Source organism: Rousettus aegyptiacus, unplaced genomic scaffold (genome assembly GCF_014176215.1).
Source record: "Rousettus aegyptiacus isolate mRouAeg1 unplaced genomic scaffold, mRouAeg1.p scaffold_m13_p_7, whole genome shotgun sequence".
Classification (NCBI taxonomy): domain Eukaryota; kingdom Metazoa; phylum Chordata; class Mammalia; order Chiroptera; family Pteropodidae; genus Rousettus; species Rousettus aegyptiacus.
Genome location: NW_023416310.1, coordinates 5,220,733 through 5,236,860, shown reverse-complemented (window position 1 = coordinate 5,236,860; position 16,128 = coordinate 5,220,733).

Sequence of the window (16,128 nt, the reverse complement as noted above, 5' to 3'; positions counted from 1 at the left end):
CATTTCAAAGATGGAATCTCGTGCAGGAATGAGGCAGTGTGGTCCCGGGGGATGATGCTGAGGCTTGCTTTCTAATTGAATCCTCCTGTTTTTCATGTTCGGCCTCCCAGCACTGCTTTCGGATACTCCACCACCCCCCAAGAATGCAAAAAACAAAAAACAAAACAAAACAAAAAAAAAACAAAAACAGCGAGAGCACTTGATAAAATACATATTGAGTGGGATTCTTCTGGCGTTAAAGATACTCACATTTTACAGTTAAGGACTCTCTAGAAGCAGCTTTTAGATGAGCAGCCCTAAGCTCAAAGATGGCTGAGCAAAGTGGACATCCTGGGGCGGATTTTAAGTAAGATACCTACATGTGCTCTGGTCCCGAATCACTCAGATTCAGTCCGCCACTCCCAGAGTCGTCACATCACCTTTCATGCAGTTTGAAGAACCCATCACTTATTAGACTATCAGTTGGGTACACTGAAGCTCCTTTTTAAAATAAAAAACCCCAGGAAACATGTGAAGGCTCTTCATTAACGCTTGAGTACAAATGTATGTAATCGGGTGCTTCCTTTCCAACACCTGGCTCTGAGTAACAGCTCAAACAAGAGTTTAATGGAGAAGGATGGTGCTGGGAGGAGAGGAAGAGAAGCTAAGGGCTCAGAAACAGAAGGAAACTCCCTTAAGGAAAGGGGTCAGCCTCAGAAGGTAAGCGTTCCTCTGCGGGTCAGAAGCAATCCCTCCCCCCTCCGTGAGAGTATCGGGCATCCTGCTGGGTCTTTCTGTGCAGCATGGAGGAGGCCTCGGTTTCGCATTCTCCTCTCATTACCCTACGTCCCTTCCTTCCTCTTCATAGTCACACTTCTCAAGTGTGACTTGACCGTACGTTCTCACTCCTTATCTTCGCCACACGATCATTCGACAAGGCACACACGTTTACTCCTCATCTCGACGACTTCATTGAGCTTATTCCTTATAATTTTGACATCTTTGCTGGATCCCCCAGCATCATTGGACACTGGTGGCCATTCTCGTCGCTCCCCGTCCTTCATGATCATGTCTCTCCTGGTCTCCGCTCTCTGTTCTCTCTCAGTCTCTCTCTTTCGCAGATCCCGCTCATCTTTCACCACTTGGAGTCCACTTCCTGGTTACCCATTCCATATCGGACTTTTAGAAATTGGCCATGTGCTTGTTAGAAGAAGAATGGGCCATCACCCACATCCAGTCATCAGATTGCGTTGTCCATCGGAATTATATTCTGAAGCACTTCCCAATCTCTGATCTCTACTGCGACCCCCCAGACCAAGCTGCCATCGTCTCTCGCCTATTCTGTTGTGATGACCAGCAACAGTCCTTCTGTTTCTCCCTCATCCTTGCAAATCATTCTCTACCCAGAAGCCGGAGTAATATCTCCAAAAACAAAAACAAAAATCAGATTATTCACTTCCTGAGCTTCATACACGTCTGCATTTTATCTTATCTGAAATTATCTTATTTAATGGTTCGTTTATATTCCGCCTCTCTTCAACTCATACTATCGTGTAAATTCATGAGGTGAGAGAATTTTATCATTTTCATATTCTTATTTCAAGCGTCTAACTTATGTCTGGCACAGAGTTGCCCCTAGATAAATTTGATTGAATAGAATGTATGGCAAGTGACATGAGTACCTAAAAGTGGAGACCGTGGAGGGAATAGATTCGCCAGACTTGTCTTTTACGGTGGCCAGGTGCGCACACCTGGAGGAGCAGCCAGCATAGTGTAGGCACCAAGTTAAAGACACAGATACATAAATAGTCTTCTTTTTAAACCTAAACTTTAAGCTCTTGGTTTAGAGACCAAGAAGACTAAATGTGAATACTTGCTGCTCTATATAATGGAAACGTGATGTCAAGCCCAAAATAACAACTCTGTGCCTCAGTATGCTCATCTATAAAATCGGGATAACTTGATATGCTTAAGAGAAGCAGGTGATCATGCTAAGGTCACCCCGCAAATGGTGACAGAGGTAGAATTAGAAGTCTGATGTTGTGTGTTCTCTGCACGTGCGTGCGTGCGTGTGTGTGTGAGCCACAGCCCTGTGTGCGGCTGTGTGCCACACCTCCGATCAACTCTCCTGCGTGAACAGTGGCGTCACGCAGCAGGATGAAGCGTGCCAGCTGTGTGCCCTGAATCTCGATTCCGGCCTGCGCACCTGAAGCGAGCGAAGACGAGGCTTCTTATCACCAAGTCGAACTCTTCTAACTCTCGAGACTCTGACCAGATGGTAGGAACAGCTGAGTCTGCTGAGAAAAACTGGTAAGAAAAGACAGGAAATGCGGGAACACAAAAATAATTTTCAAACTTTGAGGAGAGGAAACCAAAATTGCACAGAAAGAGTAAAAACCACGCATTAAGGAAACAAATCATCGGAGTGACACTTGATTGATAGGAAAAAGCATGGCGGGAAGGCTGTCGGGGACAATGGCCGAGGTACCAGAGCGAGCCTCACGCGAATCTGCAGGTGAAAAAAATGCACGTAACACTGCAGCCAAGTAACCAGGGGGATTGTAGAAAATACGACACTGAGATACCGTCGACCTCTTAGCGAACGAATGAACGCGGCAAGGCCTCCCGGGTCACCGGCTACTGCTACTTCCTCTTGAATATATTTGCCACATAAAATATGCTTTTTCAAATAAACAATTGTTTTCTAGTAATTCACATGCTTTGGTGGACCAAGTCGAATGGAAAGATGAAGAGAGACACAGAGTCGGATGTATGAAGGATTTGAGAACCGGCTGACGCCGAACGTCTGCTGAGTGCCAGGCATCATGTCTTCAATTCTCATGAGCTTCGCAGGTACCGCCCTCCATTGAACAGTAAAAAGACCGAGGCTCTAAAAGGTTAAATTATTTGCTTAAGATGAAAGAATGAAGTAGGGTTGAAGTCCAGGGTTGTAAGAGGCCAAAGCTCAGGATTGATTTATTTTAAAGAGGTTGGTTAAACGATTTTTAACAAAATCGAGAGAGACGATTCTGAAGGGGCTTTGGAAAGGGCTCTGCTACCTTCCTTCTCGAAGCCGTGTCCACGTTACAATCGCATCACTTTGCTCGGCCTCCTGACGCCGATCGGAAGTCCGCGCCTGGAGTGCCCACCTCCAGCATCCTCCTTCCACGTTCTCTCCAGCTTTTCTGAGAAGTTCAAATGTACAGACGAGGCCTTGGGCAGCACAAGAGGTCAGCGAGCCATCAGCCCGACCGCGTCCTCCAACGGCCTGCCTCTCCGCGTACAGCACTGGCCAGGGGGCAGTGCTAATTACTGCCCTCCCAGCATCCTTCAGAAAGAGCGGCGACTCTGCTCTGAGCACCGGCCGGGGCAGCCTGATCGGCTCCTGCCTCCAGAAGTCCTTTCTCAGAGGAAGCCGTCTCGGGGCGGATGCCTGTGCGTGGGGCGGGGGCGGGACCAGCCCGGGGCCACGTCCTCACGGAGCATGTCGGCCTCTCGGTTTCCTCTCCCTCTTCTCTTCTCCCTTCTTCTTCGTCTGCCTTTCCTCTTTCCTCTCCCCACTTCCTTCTCGCTGCATCTGTTATTTACAGCTGCCCGTATTCTTCAAGACAAGCTGTTCTCTCTCGCTTCCTTTCATTCCTTCTTCCTTTCTTTTATTTCCTTCTTCCTTCAACTTTTTACTTCCTTTCTTTTCTCTCTTTCCCTCTCTTCCTCCCTCCCTTCTTCTCTTCCTTCCTTCCTTTCTCCTTTTCTATCTTTTTTGCTTGTTTCCTTGCTTCCTTCCTCCCCAGCGAGTGTCCTTCACAACCCAGTACCTAGTTTTACAAAAGAATGAAATAAAATAAGGCCTAGTCATGTATATCTTTGTCAATATTCTAAAGATCTTGCTTTCCTAGAAGCCATCTCTCTCTCTCTCTCTCTCTCCCTCTCTCTCTCTCTCTCTCTCTTTCTCTCTCTCTCTCCTGATTCTGGAAAAGATGTCGGTCTCTCTTATCACAGAACTAGAGAATGTCTCAGAGAACACCCAGTTCAATTCCCAGTTGATTCGGGAATCTCCTTGGCAACATACTCCACAGACATCCTCCAAATAGCGGTCAAGAGGACTCAGATGTGGCAGAGAAGAGTGAAAGCGTGAGAGAGCAGGACAGCTGGGTCCAGCCCCAGGTCACTCTGGAAGAGCGGAGACTCTGCTGGAAGCCGCCAGCCCTAAGGTGGGCGACGTCTGTTACAAATTACCTGGGTCTTTACAGAAAGCCGAGAGACATGAAAGTCATCACGGCAAAGTGAGCTGCCCCCACGTAAATGGCCCTAGGTGTTCTGTAGAGTGCCACGGTACTCGAGCAAGATTCTATCGTGCAATCGAAAGGGCCTTGCACACCCCCTTTTTATAAAGGGACAAGTGTCAGTTAGACACAGAGCCAGGAGGAAGACCCAAATCCCTTGACAGTACAGATAACCCCTGATTCGTGACGGTGCAATTTAAAATTTTCGGTTTTGCGGCGGCATGAACGTGGTGCGCATTCAGGAGAAACCGTGCTTCAGATTTTGGAGTAGAATCTGTTCCAGGCTGGTGATGTGCAGTCAGGCTCTCTTTCACGATGCTGGGCAGAGGCGCCAGAGCGTTTGCCCAGCCCTCGGCCCCTGCGAGTGTTCTGAGCACATCCGAGGGACCTGAGGCTAAGCTGCGACACTCGGTAGGTTAGATGTGCCGACTGCATTCTCGGTGTCCGATACTTTGACCTTACGAAGGTTTATCCGGAGAGAACCCCATCGTGGGTCAAAGAGCGCGTGTGAGCCAAGCCTCAGCGCGCTGCACGTAGCCACCTCCTAAATGAAGCGGACTGGTTTGCTGAGAGGCTTGGCTTCTGCAGACGCGTCACAGGGCCGCGTCTGGGCAGCGACCCTCTCCGGCCGCCTCACGACCTCTCTCCTCCTTCCTCCTCCTCCCCGATGTCCTCTCGCCTGCTCAGTCTCCCCACGTCCTTACTCCTGGCTCCGATCTACGAGTGCTATGGTGGCCTTCCCAGCCTGGCGGCCGGGTCCTTGTCCCGGATAGAAAGAAGGAGCACCGCGCCGGATGAAAAGACAAGAGGCGTGGCCTTGTCGGCGCCCGCGCCGCGCTCCAGAGCAGACGCCGGTCCCCGGTCCCAGGGCGCCGCCGGCCGCGTGGGACGTGACGAGGTGTCGGATGCTGCTCCACTCGCCCCCCGAGGGCACGGGAGGAAGCACTGCTCTGTAACGAGCTCATCTCCAGAGGCGGAGACCGGGGCGGGAGTTCAGAGGTCAGCTGCCCCAACACGTCTTGGAACCAAAACGCAGAGAGGGACATGACTTGCCAAAAGTCGCACGTCATTCAGCGGTGAATCGGAGCAAAACGCGAGGCCCGGCTCTCAGCCCGTCTCGGAGCACGTGCCCCCCGCCCGCCACACGGGGCGCCCAGTACCCGCCGCTTTCCTCTGTTCATTTCCTCCCTTCCTCCCTCCCCTCCCTTCTTCCCCTCCTTCTCGGATTAAAGCAATGTGTAAGCATGTAGTGCTTACTTTCCTAAGATTATCCACCTGAAGTTAGATTTATAATTTTTCTTTTTTTATTCATATGCATAAATGGATTCGAAGGGATTCTGAGGTCCTTTCTCTGGCCTTCTTTTTTTTCCAACCTAGGCAGGGCTGGGGACAAACCTAAACAAATGGCCTCCTGGGTGGCCTTCAGATGGTGCCCTGGCTCCCGGAGGCCTCCCTGCAGGGTAGCAGGAGCCCCGAGGGGCCGGATGGGCTTCTCGCCCTGCTGTTGGCATCGCCCGGGTGTGCTCATGAGAAAGAACAGGACAGGTATCGAAGGAGCCAAGGAAAGCGGAGGTGGCAGGAGTTGGGGTTCCCGGTTCTCAGCGCCTCCATCGGGCTTTGTCACAATGAAATGTGCGGTTGGATTTGCCAAGGACAAAAGCGGAACATTTGCCTACAAATTCCAGAGGATCGATGCCATGGGAAAGCTCAGTGCTGGGCCGACGAGAGCGACGTCTTCTCGCCTCCCTCCGAAGATGACTTTGAGGGTTCTTCTCCTCTGGGGACTTGAGGAGAAGTGCAGGAAGGAGACGGCAAGTGGGGAGGGGTGCGGGGAATGACACGGCGTGTAGCTGGACTTTGAGGCCCGAGAGACCGGAGTCCAACCCCGCCCGGTCACCAACCAGCTGTGACCCCGGCATAGGAGTCAGTGCCCAGGTCCACCATTCACGGCTGTGCGACCTCGTGCGAGTTACTCAACCTTGGTGAATCTCCATTTCCTCACGTGTGTAATGAATACGACGACGCCTACCTAGCAAGGTTAATAGAAAGATTGGAAATGGGTAGCGCGGAATAATTGTAGTTGTCCTGATTATTATGATGATCATTATCGAGGAGAAAGGGAGGCTCGTTTCAAATAGACCTCCGTTTAAGTGGCATTATTTTGCACAGGACCTTGGCGAGCGGTTCAGCCATGGCAGAGTGAGTCCTTAGCTTCAGCATGAGAACTTGCTGGATTCGAATTGTGTGTCTGGAGGGAAAGCACCCAGAATGCTCACCAGATGGGTGTTGTATAAATAGCAACTTTGCCAGGCTGTTGCAACTACCCAAATTTCCTTACCGAGAACTGGGTTGTGTCTGTACTTCTCGGTGCCCGGCCTCTCCCCCTGGGTGGCATGGATCCTGGTCACCCTGGGACATGTCGCCACGTGAGAGGTCCAGGGACTCCATGAGTGGTAGGCAGCTCCTGGCTGCTACCTCCCCAGCCATCTTTTCAATCACAAGAGAGCAGCACCGGGGATCCGGCAGCAACCAGAACCCCATCCAAGTTTACGGGCACGTCTCCATCTGGCGGAGCGTCTTCTGTCTGGGATGCGACCACCCACGCCACTCTCTTCCGCTCCAGCAGCCGGGCTTGCAATGATTCAGCTCCCCTGACAGCCCCGCACACTCCTCCGAGGCCTGGGAGGCCTGTCTGATGAGTGAGCAGGAAGTGTAGGCTGTGTGGCCCCCCATCCGAGACTCTGGAAGAGCCCGCTCGCCTCCGACACGTTGGGGGAACTGGTCTCCTGTCATTATTTTTAGCCTCATGAGCTTTGCATTATCTTTGAGAGATGCAGCACAAGGAGCCATAGAGAGAGGGAGTCGGACAGCTGGGCTTCGGTTCCGATTTTGTCACTAGGGACTGCATGACCTCGGACATTTATTTTTGCCTCTCTGAGACTCAGTGTCCTGATCTGTCCAATGGAAACGTGCTGTCCTCCCATCTTACCACAGAGATGGCAATGAACGTGGAAGGGCATTTGTGACTGTAAAATACCAACATTTAATTATAAACTTATTACTACCTCCCCCCCCCCAAAAAAAAGATAACTTTCTCATGTATGCTAAAGCTCTTCCTTCCCTTTGGACTTCACCTGCCCGAGAGGTAGAGGCAGGGATTGTGACAAGGGCTTGGGAGGCTAGAAGGAGCAAGAAGGTCTCCGAGTAAATGGGGGCCACATTCTAGACTTCCGGAGTTTGCTAAACGAAGTCCTTTCTTCCACATCATTTCTGCATCCTTCCGTCCCAACATTCCCTTGGGGAGGCTGAGCATCTCTCCTTTGCCAGACGCTGACATGAGAGATGCGATGATGTGAAATCACTGAGGAGCCAAGAGAGAAAAAGGGGGACAGACGGGGAAAAGGAACTTCACTCTGGTGTGTCAGGCTGGAGCGGAACAGGTGCCGGATGCCAGGAGCCCGAGGAGAGAGGGAGCTGATCGGCTTCACGGGAACGACCCCCTGGAACCCTTCTGAGACGACGTCACCTCTAGCTCACAGATGAAGAAACGGACGCTCAGGAAGCCGGGGTGACTTGTCTCCAGTCAAAAGTCAATAAGCCATGTAGCCAGGACTCGGCCCAATTGTGCATGGTTCCAAAGATCATTTACTTTTCATTTTATGCAATGTTGGCTACATTGGAGGAAGTATGATGCTATTTAAACAACAACAACAACAACACAACAAACCAACCCAAAACCCCACCTGTTCTGCGTCAATATTCTTGGAGGAAGGAGGTAATAACCCTCTTCACGACCTTCAAATTCATTACAAAGGCCTTTTATTCCAGAACCTCCTCCCTCGGTTCAGCCTTTATCGTCTTCCCTTAAGATTCCGGCCGTTACTGAGATGGCTCTCCCGATGCCAGTTCCTCTTTCCTTTCCATCTTAGGCTCTAAGGGCCCCTTCCGGTCTGCGTCTGCAGGACACAGGGATGCTTCTCAAGCCCCTTCGAGTGCCTATTACTCTCATTCCACTTTCCCTAATCGTCCCCAGCTTTCTCCCAAGTTCACCAACCAAACCCGATCTCTGTTCTTAATTCCTGACGTGCCAGCAGCTGTGGGCGCGAGAAGGAAACAGAGCCTAGCCCTCTGCGTCACGAGCTATGGGCTCAGCTGCCGGCTCCACCACGAAGAGTCTCGTCAGCTTCAGCAGGGCCGCTGAGGTCCCGGAGCCTCTGCTTCTGTGTTTCTACGATGAGAACAGGAATGTCAACTGGTGGACTTAAGGTGAGGCTTAAGGGTTGTGATTCATTCCTGAGAACCTAGGGGAGGGCGACGCATCTGATCGTCATCAACACAGAAGGCCGGAAGGCCGTCTGCAGGTAGGTTTCCAACGTGGAACAAGCTCCACCCCCACCCAGCTTTATCGGGATACAATTGACATGTAATATTGGGTGAATTGAAGGTGTACGGTGAGATGACTTGATATCCGTATATGTTGGGAGATGATGACCACATAGTTACCGCTGTGTGTGTGTGTGTGTGTGTGTGTGTGTGTGTGTGTGTGGTGAGAACTTTTAAGACCTGCTCTCTAAGCAACGCTCAAGCATACAATACAGTATTGTTACCTAGTCGCCACGTGGTATATTGTGTCTGTAAAACTTCCAGTTTTAGGCCCTTTTTCTATAAAGGAAAGACCATGTTGAATGCCTTCAGTTCTGGAGCCTTCGAATCATCCCTTCCAAAATGATCATCTTTCCGGCAGATGCATCTCGCCCCTTAAGCTCTGAAAGTGTAAATCGATTCCATCTCAGATCTGTCTGCTTGCAATCAACGCATCATTTCCCTTCTCCTCCTCCCCTCCTCCTCCTTCTTTTTTCCTGCAAAATGTGTTTCTCTTTTCTAATGAAGTTTCCCTCCTGGTGTTAGCTGTCTTGAGCCCAAGAATTCGGCACCTGGCATGAGGTTCTGTGAGTACGAGCTGGGAGACGTGGACCCAGCATCGAGAAGGATGACCTTCGGCATGGTCTAGCCCGGAGGCCGAGGCTCCCGGGGGAGGTGGTGGCAGCCCTGCTGCCGGCGTCGGTGAGCCTCTGGGCCAGGACCCAGGCTCACAGTGAGCAGCTTGCGTGCGGTCGGGAGCGCGCGCCAGCTGGCAGGCCTGGACCCAGGACGCCTGGACCGAGGCGAGCTCTGTCTCCCGTGTCTTTCTTTGATCCTCTCAATGTCTAACATTGCAGCTCACCATGGTTTTCTCTGTGTCTTTCTCCTGGAAGAATCAGACAAAGCAGAGGAAGCCGTCTCTTGCCAGGTCCTTCCTTTCCCCTGCCTGGTTTTCACATTCTAGGCTGATATAGACACTTTGGAAGGTACATGATTCCACCCTCTTGCCGAAGTCTGATATCTGGAAGAGTTCACTGAAGCCGCCCTGGCTCCATCATGGGTCCTGGGGAGAAAGGCTGTGGGCTTTCCCTTCAATGTGAGGGTGGTATCAGGTCAGAAAGACAGGTTTAATTACAGTGTCTGCCACCTCATTCTAGAGACCAGACGTCCCTGAGCCTGTTTCCTCAGTTGTGGAAAATGCGTAATAATGTTGCGTTTAATGGAACGTAAGATGCCATTATTATAGACCGACACACTAATGACAATAAAAAAAATCCCGAGATCAGAGATGTTAAAGTGTTAAAAAAGAAAAAAAGAAGTGTCTTCAAACAAATGAATCGTGACCTTTCGTGAAGGGTTCCTGCGAAGATGAATTAAGATCACGCACCTGAAAGTGTTTTGAAAACTGTCAAGTAGAGGAGACACACCGTTGTATTTAACAGAAGCAGCACATAGCCATGGAAAAAGCCTGGGCTTTGAGGTCAGCCAACCCTGGTTCAAATTCCGGCCGTGTCCCCTCCTGGCTGTGGGATCGTGGACAATTTCCTTTGCCTTCGTGGGTCTCGGTTTTGCACTCGGCAGAGTGGAAAACGTGATCGCTACCCTGCTTCTCTCGCGAGTGTAACAGCACAAGTATACACGGGACATAGGCCCATGGTCAAATTCGAGTTTAACTGAGGATCTGTGTTTTTATCTGCCGAAGCCAGTAACGTAGAGATCAACACAGGGAAGGTTGTTCTGGAGCAGAAGAATAAGACCCGAGGATTTTCGAAGGGCAAGAGTGAAGGTGAATCAGTGATAATCCAAGGCTGGGGACTCCCAGGAGCTTCCGCAGGGGACTAGAGGCTGCAGAGGGTGGTCTTGAGAGACAGAATTGGGGGGTGGGGGTGGATGGGGAGGAGGTGGAATGGAGAGACAGCGGAGGCGAAGCCGCACTGCGTCTGAAGGCAGAAGGCGTGCGTGGCGGGTGCGCGCAGGTGGTGCTCAGATGGCGGCTTATGAGAAGCCAGAAGCAACAAACTCCAAATAAATGCCTTTAAAAAAAAGAAGAAGAAGAAGAAGAAGAAGATGACTAAGTGAGTAATAGCTGCAGGAGGAGAACTCAAGAGTTGCATTGAGTAAGAACATGTTCCAATGTTTTTCAATAAATGAAGGGAAAACTGTAAATTATTCATTTGTTATTTTTGTAAGATTTTCAAATCTATGATTTTTTCTTTCCTATTTCGTCTCCAGTTTTTGTATCCACAAAAATGTTTCTCATCCATCGTAAGTAACTTCTTTTTTTTTTTTTTTTTTGTGCAAATGGAGTCTCAAACCACACCAAAATTGCCAACGTCAAGTTCGTTCCTCCCCTCTCGGGTCCTGCTGGGCAGAGTTCTGGGTCAGCTTGGGGCTTGCCGCTTAATGCCACCTTGTTCCGAGGAGAAGGCAGAGCTTGTGTGGCGCTCGGCTTGTTTTGACGTTGGGAGTTGCTAAATTCAGGGCTTTGATATTTGACCATGCTTCTGGGCTATTGAAATAGACTTGGATTTTAGTCAGTAGGAAATGAATGGCATTTGTGTTTTCTCGAAACACACTCGCTCCTGTGAATCAGGTAGGCTGAGGTGATGGTTCCTGGTTAACTGGCGAGGAGACCGAGGCCCAGGGACCGAAATCGCCATCCCACGCTCCTGCAGCGAGATGGCGAGAGCTGGACCCAGGCCAGTTCCCGCCTCCCCCCCGCCCCCCAGCCATCTTGGCAGCTCCAGTTAAACCACCTGGGCCTCTGCTGCCTCATCTAGGAAACACGAGGAATATTGTCGATGTGCAGGGCCATTTGTTAAAACCGCGTGAAATAATACGTATGGAAGGGTATTGTAAACTGTAAAGTGACAAATCAGTATTAGTAATTCCTATGTACATAGTTTATTGGTAGAACTGGGAGACGAAATCTCAGGCTTTTTAAATGAAGTCTTTCTTCCTCATTTTCAGTATGTTCACCTGGATGTGGATAGAAGAATCAAGTTTCCAAGGTTAAGTCTGGTTCGTATGCAGGGATCTCTAGTCCTTTTCTGGAGGCAAGGGTTTGGGGAGCCCCCTTACGAAGTGTGGTGGCAAGGAACAAGTCTCTTTGGTGGCTGACAGGTTCAAGTGCATGTCATAAGAAGAAGCTATAGAGAAAAAAGATCTTTTGAGGAAATTTTGAATATTTCATTTTTTTTTTTTTTGTATCTTGAGGAAAAAGGCTACTTATAAAGAGCAAATTTTAAGAGGGAGAGATATTCAAAATCTTTCTCAACAAAATGTCAGTTTTGTTTAAAAAAACAACAGAAAAACAAGAGTACTTTGGAAATATGAGAGTTTATAGTCAATTTGCAAGACCAATTTCCAGAAGCTCCATGTGGAAAACAATATTGTCACTTAATAATCGAATAGGTAGGCATACTTTTCTAGAATCTGTATTATTAAAAATGTGACCTAGATATGGACATTTAGAGCCAGAAGAAATCTTAGTAATCACATAACCCAGGACTTGTATTTTACTGATTTTGAAAACAAAGTCCAAATAAAAAGGTATTTTGACAGGGCCATGTAGCAAATAAGGGCAGAGACAGAAGAAACAAAAACGAAAACAAAAATATTATTTACAATGAGTGTGTGTGGTTCCCATACTCTTGTTGAGACAGAAACGAAACGGTTTCCTTTGAAGAAAAGATGGCCGCAGCTGGTTCTTCCTGTGCCTCTGAACCACCTGGGTTGGTCGTCAGCACAGCCATCTTTCCTCATCACTCTCCAGCTCTGTCAGTAGCACGAGGGTCTCCTTTGAATAACATCGATATTAAACATGCTGGCTCTATTTATTTTTCACAAAAGACTTAGAGAAGAACCATCTGAGGTTGCAGAAATTGGGTGAAAGAATTACCTGCCACTTATTTATTTTTAATAAAAAAAGAAAAAACACTACACAAATACCTCCTAGACAGAAGTGCCTCTGACAAACTAAAATCAGATGTCAGTGTTAGACGAAAGTGTGCTGTCGGCGACTCGATTCTAATATGAGAATCAGGTACCTACTCTCCCCTTCTTTGACTGGAGCCCTAGAAACTCAAGGCTGAAATATTGTTCTCAATATTTATGCCATCTCCTCGCAAGGGCTTCTAGAGATAATGGGATGATTGCTCCATTTTGCCTTTTGATTTGAGATTTGATTTTTATTGTTTCCTATGCTTTATTGTGATCTGCCTGGAACCATCGTTGCAATTAGTCAATGTTGAGAAAGTAAGTAGAATAAGGTTATAGGTTATCATGAAACACATCAATTTAAAGAGAAAGAACATGATGACGTAGCTTTGGTCTTCCCGCCTGCACATTATCATCTTTTCTTTCTATAAAACTATCCTGCTGTTCTCTTTGATGCTGGTGGGACTGTCAATCACAGTGGCCAGGGCTTGGCACCTGAGCACTGGTTGATCAGAAGAATTATCCCTCTGCTCCTGGCTCCAATGATTTGTTCAGAGATGAGCGAGGGACCCAAACAGAACCAATCATGTTCTTCCCTGGGATGGCTATATGCATATAGGGAGAGAAAACGTTTCTTTGTGCTGGAAGTTATAAATCTGGGGCTGCCAATAGTTATATCACCTTCTGTGTGGAGGCAGATTATGACCAAGGAAGCCAAACAAGGATCAGCAGAGTGGAGAGAGAAAGGGAGAGATCAAATCCTGACGTTCTTAATTTAAATTCTAAGCTCTGGATCTCTTTGAAGACAAACAGGGACATAGCAAACAGGGACATAGTCCTGTCAGAGTTTGAGCTTCTTGGCCTGGCTGAGCCTAAAACTTAATATATCCAAAAGTTTCCAATAAATTCTATTGTTTCTGTTGTCCAGTTCATTTGAATTGAGTTTTCACACTTAGACATGAAGCTTTTTATGAGTAACAGGAGGAGGCAGCATGAATCAATTGAGTGGGTCATCAAAAGAATCTTGTCTTCAAATAAAATCTTCCGTATAGAAAGAGATAAAATGGCACCTCTAGAGCTGGCATGGGGTGTGGGGGAGACCTTTGGAGCCCCGCTTGATCTCATTTGCAGCTCACAGCTGAGACCCTAGGGCTCAAGTAACCAATTTAAAAACCACCCGAGTAGTACAGATTCTAGAGCTCCCTAGATGATGAACCCAGTGAGGGCAGAGACCATGACTGTCATGTTCTTTTGTATATCTCGGCACCTAGCGCATTGGCTAGGCAGCGAGTGCACAGATAATTTGTACGTGGAATTAATGATGGAGTTATTATCTATTTGTGCCTGCTTAACTAAGTGCCATATGCCCCTTCCAAAATATGCGTTTCTTCCATAGCCGCAGAGAGGTAGAATCAGAACATAATATGTATCATATTTAGCTTGGTTTCCTTTCCGCCTAGTTCCCCCCAAACTCTGGGGATGTCTGTTGCATTTAGCCAGTGACACCCAAGACTTGAAATCAGGACACCTGGTTTCCCGGATCTGAGATCTGCCGTGGCATGATTTTACACACGTCTCTCTCTTCTTTGGGCCTCAGTTTCCCCACTGGTAAAACGAGAGAGCTGAGCTGGAGAAGCCCCGAGACTCTGCCATGGCTTAGTATAGAGTAGGCTCTTGATGACTCACTCAGCAGGATAGGCAAGTCCTCCCAACGTGCAGTCTGCTAAAGTAATGAGCAATGAGCGGAACTCTTTCTAAACAGAGAAGAATTTTCACGCCAGACAGAGTCCAAAACCTCTGAGGGTTAAGTGAGGGGAACTATAATATTAAGCAGATGAATCCTCTAAAACAATATTGCAACACCTCCTGGCGTTTGTATCCTTGTTTCCATAGGATCTCTCCTGAGCGATTTAACGGCTATGCATGAGGACACCTGAGGTCACCCCCAGTGCTGGCTCTGGTCCCCACCGGCCCAGGAGAGCCTTTGAGCAGCACGGCACGCAGGCCTGCTGGGTACTTCAGATGTGCAGACTCCCTTCCTTCCCCTCTCGGAGAGGCCATGGGTTTATCTGCTACCCGTAGGTAATTATGGTTCTTGCTTCTTTCCTCCAAGAAAATATGTGTCTCAGAGGTTCTCAGGATCATAAGAAGCAAATTAAGAGAGAGAGAGAGAGAGAGAGAGAGAGAGAGAGAGAGAGAGAGAGAGTCTGACACTGGCCATCTAATAGTATTAGGAAGACATTACTGCATCTCAAATCTCCTGTCCCATATAAATAGCACAATAGATGTATGAGGTAGGTGATATCATCCCCAATTTACAAATGAGGAAACTGAAACACAGAAAAGTTAAGTGACTTAGACAATATCATTTGGAAGAGGCAGGAGCAAAGTTCAAACCAAGGCCATCCCACTCTGTTCCTAGGTTTTCAACCCCTATTATGTCTATATGAAGCTATGTGTTTTTGTGTTTGTTTCGTTTTGTTTCTTAGTAAATGTGAGAACATAAGCTTTTTGGAAAACAGGACGAAACTCTTTTCTCCCACTGATGTAATACTGGCAACGTACACTGTGAGTCTTGGTGAAAGCAATCATTGCTTTAGGTTTGGGATCCAGAGGGAAAACGGCCCCAGTGAACAAAGTTCCACCTGCCACCCTGAGCTGATGGCATGGGCTGGAACTTGCTCTAAACGTTCTGCCTTGATTTGGCACAATCCGGGCTGTCCATCCACATTGTTCTACAACGTGAATTTCTCAAACCTAGAGGCTGAGGCCCAGCCCTCAGCAAACCCAGTACCAAGAACCATTTGTAATCCCTATTGGCAGACATTTTAATGCTATGAAATCAATCAACACTCGAATTCAGAGGCACCCTTCCAGAGAGTTTATAGGTGTCCCCAATGCCCTGGAGCTATCTCCCTTCACAAGCTGGCATCTTCTCTGGCAAGTCGTGCCTCCCACTTCAATGGGACCTTGGAGGCCCTGCATGATGTAATCAAGCACAATCTGTATCTGCGTCTATAACAAAACCAGTCCTGAGCACATGGCTTACCGAGCCGTACGCTACTTACAACACCAGAGGAAAAATTTTTTTCAGAGTTTGATGACAGGAAAAGTGTGTTTTTGCTTATTCACTAAAGTCTTTATTCAGACATGCTGCATCTCATAACCAATTGTGTTTGGCTTTGGGCAGCGGCGGCTGGGAACATGCCATGGTCTTAGACTGATGGGCCTTCTGATTATGCTATCTAAAAATACTCATCTACCATTTCGCTTCACGGATTTTTAACTCATTCTTCAAGGCTCGATCTGGCCATGTCATTTTCCGGCGGGTCCTTCTTCACCTCCTTCGAGGCTGAATCACGCGGCCCCGTAAGTCCGGAGGCTTCGGCACAACACGGCTCGTCTCACAGGACGCCGTGATGGTCTCGCCAGCATCCTCCATCACACTCTGAGTTTCTCATGGGCAGAAATGACGTGTCTCTTGGGACCGTATTTCCTGAATGATGCACGATGCAGAAAATGTTATCGGGAATATTTGCTGATTTAATGTCTAACTGAATAAATA